Here is a 7,354-nt window from a genome sequence, read left to right on the forward strand (position 1 = left end):
TACTGCGAAATGTGGATGAAGGGCAATAAGCGGACTCCATATTTCTAGATCTCCGGTAAGCACTTTACACAGTGCCCCATTTCAGGCTGTTAACGAAGGTACCAGCATATGGAATAAGTTCACAGATAAGTCAGTGGCTCGAAGACTTTCTAAGTTATGGAACCAAGAATTTTAGAAAAGTGTGGTAAAGGAGACGCTGATGCGACCTATTTTTTAGTACTGCTCGACTATTTGGGATTAGTGCCAAGTCGGCTTAAAGGAATACGTTGAAGTAATTCGGAGGCGGGCTGCTGCATTTGTTACCGGTAGGTTCGAATAACATGTAAGTGTTTCGGATATGTTTCGGGAATCAAATGGTTGTCCCTGGACGGAAATTCTTTTCCCTTCACACTACTGAGAAAATTTAGAGAACCAGCATTTGAAGCTCACTACAGAACGATTCTGCCACCTAGAACGTACATTCGCCTAAAGACCACAAAAATAAGATAGAAAATAAATTGACACCCTAGCTGCAGACAGGCGTTGATATACTTCATTGGGGACATGTTGAAAAATTGTGCCCCTACCGGGACTCGAACCCAGGATCTCCTGCTTACATGGCAGACGCTCTATCCATCTGAACCACCGAGGGCACAGAGCATAGTGCGCCTGCAGGGACTTATCCCTTGCACACTCCCCGTGAGACTCAATTCCCAACATGTCCACACCACTAAATTCGTAGTGCTCCTAATACATATTTGCCCATCATACTCATTACTCGTGGCAGATTAATCTACCAAGTCCCATGAGAGTTTGGGCATAGCGTGTGCGTTCGCACAAGAAGGTCAATGGCCGGGAAGCCATATTTTAACTATATAGGAAGGTTGTATCTATTCCTGAAAGAACAGTTACCGTTGATGTCCATGCAGCTTTCGTTAGAATGAAATGATAATTAAATGGAAACCCTAGCTGCAAACAGGCGTTGATATACTTCATTGGGGACATGTTGCAAATGTGTGCCCAAACTCTTACGGGACTTGGTAGATTAATCTGCCACGAATAATGAGTATGATGGGCAAACATCTATCAGACCCACTACGAATGTAGTGGTGTCGACACGTTGGGAATGTGGGTCTTACGGGGAGCGTGCAAGGGATAAGTCCCTGCAGGCGCACTATCCACCTGTGACCTCGGTGGTTCAGGTGGATAGAGCGTCCGCCATGTAAGCAGGAGATTCCGGGTTCGAGTCCTGGTCAGGGCACACATTTTCAACGTGTCCCCAATGAGGTATATCATCGCCTGTTTGCAGCTAGGGTGTCCATTTAATTATCATTTCATTCTAACGAAAGCTGCATGGTCATCAACCGTAACTTTTCTTTCGGGAACAGATACTACTTTCCTATAGATAGAAATTAATACTCGTATGGAGCCACGTAGACAGTCGTCTTCCCTCGCGAGTGGAACAGGAAAGGAAGTGAGCAGTAGTGGTGCAGAGTACCGTCCGCCAACATCGCACGGTGGCTCATGGAATACCCGTGTAGATGTAGAAGAACTGTCGCGAGTCACTCGATGGTTCGATAGACAGATTTAGTGAAGCAAACGCCTTTTTTTCAAATCAGTATTAGGAAAAGACTGATTGGTGAAAGTCAAAATATTCCAGAAGGGGAACTCCTTACGCTGAAGTAGTTGATGCATGTCTGCCACAGTTTGCCGACCTTCGTTGAAAGCTTTGACCCAACGTGCCACTGTTCTGTACGGCAATCCCGATTCCCCGCACGCCTCTTGAAGACCTTGATGACACTGTCGTGCTGTACGACCTCCGGCACATTCAATCTTGATCCAACTCCGTTGTTCCTCTTTCAAAAACTTGGTGACGCCGCTACGTTAGACCGCTCGCTCACAAGTGACTGAACGGGCGATTCCATTTGCTCGGAGGTAAGGCAGGTACATCAACAACGTGTGCTATCAGCGTCAATAGTAGATTCCATTGCATAGTGTCTCCACAGCAGTGTTGCCACTATTTAAGTTCCAACCCTTCTCAAAGCATAACATCGAGTGAACTCGCTGAGGAAGACACGGGACTACTATTAATCAGCTTGTCTCGCTTCCTCAGTGCAGGCGCAAGGCGCACGAGTGGAGCTTTCCTTACGAGAGAAAAATTCGAGTGATTTTTAGTTCAGCATAATGCTCTGTTCAATGGCACCTATTGTCTTAAAAAGAGGCCCATACTAAACTGATGAACAAATTCCGTCTTTTGTATTCATTGCTTATTGCGAAGATGATTATGCAATAAATAAATAAATGAAATAACTGCTGTTTACGATCTGTATTACGCAATTCGTCTGCTGTCTTCTACCATACATCTTTCTTTAACTTATTGCTTGTATAATCCGAATGAGTAATATCATGAAGCTAGGTTATCCTGAACAGAATGAATCAGGTATTGCATCAAAACCAGATATGGCTGTTATCCTTTAGGAAGGATTTTTGCAGAGGCGCTTAAAACTTGTTTTATCCTAACTTTCAACATATAGCATTACTATACACTGCATCCAACTGACCCGTGCTGCTGGTTAAATCAACATTTAGCGTTATTGTGTGCGTACGAGAATACTTGGTTTGCTGAAAATGGATTATCCGTCTGATCTTCTAATATACGTGTAACTTCTCTGTGCACAAATGTATTAGAGAAATAACTATTGACTTATTCCCTCAGAATGCCAGATTAATACAGTAAGTATAATATGGATATTGGCACGTCTGATATGACCTGTATGTTTAAGCACATCCTTCTACAAAGACATTAGATTTATGCATAACATAAGTCACTAAAATGTATATAATGTTGTGTTGGCAGAAGAGCCAACACCGTGTTACAACTGGAGGCCGAAATGCACGCGTTTTAGCTCACGCAGGCTGGCGTGAGGACGAAAGAACTATACTGACGTGAGGTCTGGAACATAACAAGGAATGAGAATTCAGAAAGCGGACGTACTTATTTTGGTACTTAACTTTAATCCATTAATGATGAACGTCGCTCTTGACGGTACATAATTCACAATATCATCTGTTAGTAATTGAATATGGCGCCTTGCTAGGTCGTAGCAAATGACGTAGCTGAAGACTATGCTAAACTGTCGTCTCGGCAAATGAGAGCGTATGCAGATAGTGAACCATCGCTAGCTAGCAAAGTCGGCTGTACAACTGGGGCGAGAGCTAGGGAGTATCTCTAGACTAGACCTGCCGTGTGGCGGCGCTCGGTCTGCAATCACTGATAGTGACGACACGCGGGTCCGACGTATACTAACGGACCGCGGCCGATTTAAAGGCTACCACCTAGAAAGTGTGGTGTCTGGCGGTGACACCAGATACAGGTTGTTACGAAAAGGTACGGCCAAACTTTCAGGAAACATTCCTCACACACAAATAAAGAAAAGATGTTATGTGGACATGTGTCCGGAAACGCTTAATTTCCAAGTTAGAGCTCATTTTTGTTTCGTCAGTATGTACTGAACTTCCTCGATTCACCGCCAGTTGGCCCAATTGAAGGAAGGTAATGTTGACTGCGGTGCTTGTGTTGACATACGACTCATTGCTCTACAGTACTAGCATCAAGTACATCAGTACGTAGTATCAACAGGTTAGTGTTCATCACGAACGTGGTTTTGCAGTCAGTGCAATGTTTACAAATGCGGGGTTGGCAGATGCCCATTTGATGTATGGAATAGCACGGGGCAATAGCCGTGGCGCGGTACATTTGTATTGAGACAGATTTCCAGAACGGTGTCCCGACAGGAAGACGTTCGAAGCAATTGATCGGCGTCTTAGGGAGCACGGAACATTCCAGACTATGACTCGCGACTGGGGAAGACCTAGAACGACGAGGACACCTGCAATGGACGAGGCAATTCTTCGTGCAGTTGACGATAACCCTAATGTCAGCGTCAGAGAAGTTGCTGCTGTACAAGGTAACGTTGACCACGTCACTGTATGGAGAGTGCTAAGGGAGAACCAGTTGTTTCCGTACCATGTACAACGTGTGCAGGCACTATCAGCAGCTGATTGGCCTCCACTGGTACACTTCTGCGAATGGTTCATCCAACAATGCGTCAATCCTCATTTCAGTGCAAATGTTCTCTTTACGGATGAGGCTTCATCACAACGTGATCCAATTGTAAATTTTCACAATCAACATGTGTGGGCTGACGAGAATCCGCACGCAATTGTGCAATCACGTCATCAACACAGATTTTCTGTGAACGTTTGGGCAGGTATTGTTGGTGATGTCTTGATTGGGCCCCATGTTCTTCCACCTACGCTCAATGGAGCACGTTATCATGATTTCATGCGGGATACTCTACCTGTGCTGCTAGAACATGTGCCTTTACAAGTGCGACACAACATGTGGTTCATACACGATGGAGCTCCTGCACATTTCAGTCGAAGTGTTCGTACGCTTCTCAACAACAGATTCGGTGACCGATGGATTGGTAGAGGCGTACCAATTCCATGGCCTCCACGCTCTCCTGACCTCAACCCTCTTGACTTTCATTTATGGGCGCATTTGAAAGCTCTTGTCTACGCAGCCCCGGTACCAAATGTAGAGACTCTTCGTGCTCATATTGTGGACGACTGTGATACAATACGCCATTCTCCAGGGCTGCATCAGCGCATCTGGGATTCCATGCGACGGAGGGTGGATGCATGTATCCTCGCTAACGGAGGACATTTTGAACATTTCCTGTAACAAAGTGTTTGAAGTCACGCTGGTACGTTCTGTTGCTGTGTGTTTCCATTTCATGATTAATGTGATTTGAAGAGAAGTAATAAAATGAGCTCTAAAATGGAAAGTAAGCGTTTCCGGACACATGTCCACATAGCATATTTTCATCTACATCTACATTGATACTCCGCAAGCCACCCAACGGTGTGTGGCGGAGGGCACTTTACGTGCCACTGTCATTACCTCCCTTTCCTGTTCCAGTCGCGTATGGTTCGCGGGAAGAACGACTGTCTGAAAGCCTCCGTGCGCGCTCTATTCTCTCTAATTTTACATTCGTGATCTCCTCGGGAGGTATAAGTAGGGGGAAGCAATATATTCGATACCTCATCCAGAAACGCACCCTCTCGAAACCTGGCGAGCAAGCTACAACGCGATGCAGAGCGCCTCTCCTGCAGAGTCTGCCACTTGAGTTTATTAAACATCTCCGTAACGCTATCACGGTTACCAAATAACCCTGTGACGAAACGCGCCGCTCTTCTTTGGATCTTCTCTATCTCCTCCGTCAGACCGATCTGGTACGGATCCCACACTGATGAGCAATACTCAAGTATAGGTCGAACGAGTGTTTTGTAAGCTACCTCCTTTGTTGATGGACTACATTTTCTAAGCACTCTCCCAATGAATCTCAACCTGGTACCCGCCTTACCAACAATTAATTTTATATGATCATTCCACTTCAAATCGTTCCGCACGCATACTCCCAGATATTTTACAGAAGTAACTGCTACCAGTGTTTGTTCCGCTATCATATAATCATACAATAAAGGATCCTTCTTTCTATGTATTCGCAATACATTACATTTGTCTATGTTAAGGGTCAGTTGCCACTCCCTGCACCAAGTGCCTATCCGCTGCAGATCTTCCTGCATTTCGCTACAATTTTCTAATGCTGCAACTTCTCTGTATACCACAGCATCATCCGCGAAAAGCCGCATGGAACTTCCGACACTATCTACTAAGTCATTTATATATATTGTGAAAAGCAATGGTCCCATAACACTCCCCTGTGGCACGCCAGAGGTTACTTTAACGTCTGTAGACGTCTCTCCATTGATAACAACATGCTGTGTTCTGTTTGCTAAAAACTCTTCAATCCAGCCACACAGCTGGTCTGATATTCCGTAGGCTCTTACTTTGTTTATCAGGCGACAGTGCGGAACTGTATCGAACGCCTTCCGGAAGTCAAGAAAAATAGCATCTACCTGGGAGCCTGTATCTAATATTTTCTGGGTCTCATGAACAAATAAGGCGAGTTGGGTCTCACACGATCGCTGTTTCCGGAATCCATGTTGATTCCTTCATAGTAGATTCTGGGTTTCCAGAAATGACATGATACGCGAGCAAAAAACATGTTCTAAAATTCTACAAGAGATCGACGTAAGAGATATAGGTCTATAGTTTTGCGCATCTGCTCGACGACCCTTCTTGAAGACTGGGACTATCTGTGCTCTTTTCCAATCATTTGGAACCCTCCGTTCCTCTAGAGACTTGCGGTACACGGCTGTTAGAAGGGGGGCAAGTTCTTTCGCGTACTCTGTGTAGAATCGAATTGGTATCCCGTCAGGTCCAGTGGACTTTCCTCTATTGAGTGATTCCAGTTGCTTTTCTATTCCTTGGACACTTATTTCGATGTCAGCCATTTTTTCGTCTGTGCGAGGATTTAGAGAAGGAACTGCAGTGCGGTCTTCCTCTGTGAAACAGCTTTGGAAAAAGGTGTTTAGTATTTCAGCTTTACGCGTGTCATCCTCTGTTTCAATGCCATCATCATCCCGTAGTGTCTGGATATGCTGTTTCGAGCCACTTACTGATTTAACGTAAGACCAGAACTTCCTAGGATTTTCTGTCAAGTCGGTACATAGAATTTTACTTTCGAATTCAATGAACGCTTCACGCATAGCCCTCCTTACGCTAACTTTGACATCGTTTAGCTTCTGTTTGTCTGAGAGGTTTTGGCTGCGTTTAAACTTGGAGTGAAGCTCTCTTTGCTTTCGCAGTAGCTTCCTAACTTTGTTGTTGTACCACGGTGGGTTTTTCCCGTCCCTCACAGTTTTACTCGGCACATACCTGTCTAAAACGCATTTTACGATTGCCTTGAACTTTTTCCATAAACACTCAACATTGTCAGTGTCGGAACAGAAATTTTCGTTTTGATCTGTTAGGTAGTCTGAAATCTGCCTTCTATTACTCTTGGTAAACAGATAATCCTTCCTCCCTTTTTTTATATTCCTATTAACTTCCATATTCAGGGATGCTGCAACGGCCTTATGATCACTGATTCCCTGTTCTGTACATACAGAGTCGAAAAGTTCGGGTCTGTTTGTTATCAGTAGGTCCAAGATGTTATCTCCACGTGTCGGTTCTCTGTTTAATTGCTCGAGGTAATTTTCGGATAGTGCACCCAGTATAATGTCACTCGATGCTCTGTCCCTACCACCCGTCCTAAACATCTGAGTGTCCCAGTCTATATCTGGTAAATTGAAATCTCCACCTAAGACTATAACATGCTGAGAAAATTTATGTGAAATGTATTCCAAATTTTCTCTCAGTTGTTCTGCCACTAATGCTGCTGAGTCGGGAGGTCGGTAAAAGGAG

Source organism: Schistocerca piceifrons, chromosome 8 (assembly GCF_021461385.2).
Source record: "Schistocerca piceifrons isolate TAMUIC-IGC-003096 chromosome 8, iqSchPice1.1, whole genome shotgun sequence".
Classification (NCBI taxonomy): domain Eukaryota; kingdom Metazoa; phylum Arthropoda; class Insecta; order Orthoptera; family Acrididae; genus Schistocerca; species Schistocerca piceifrons.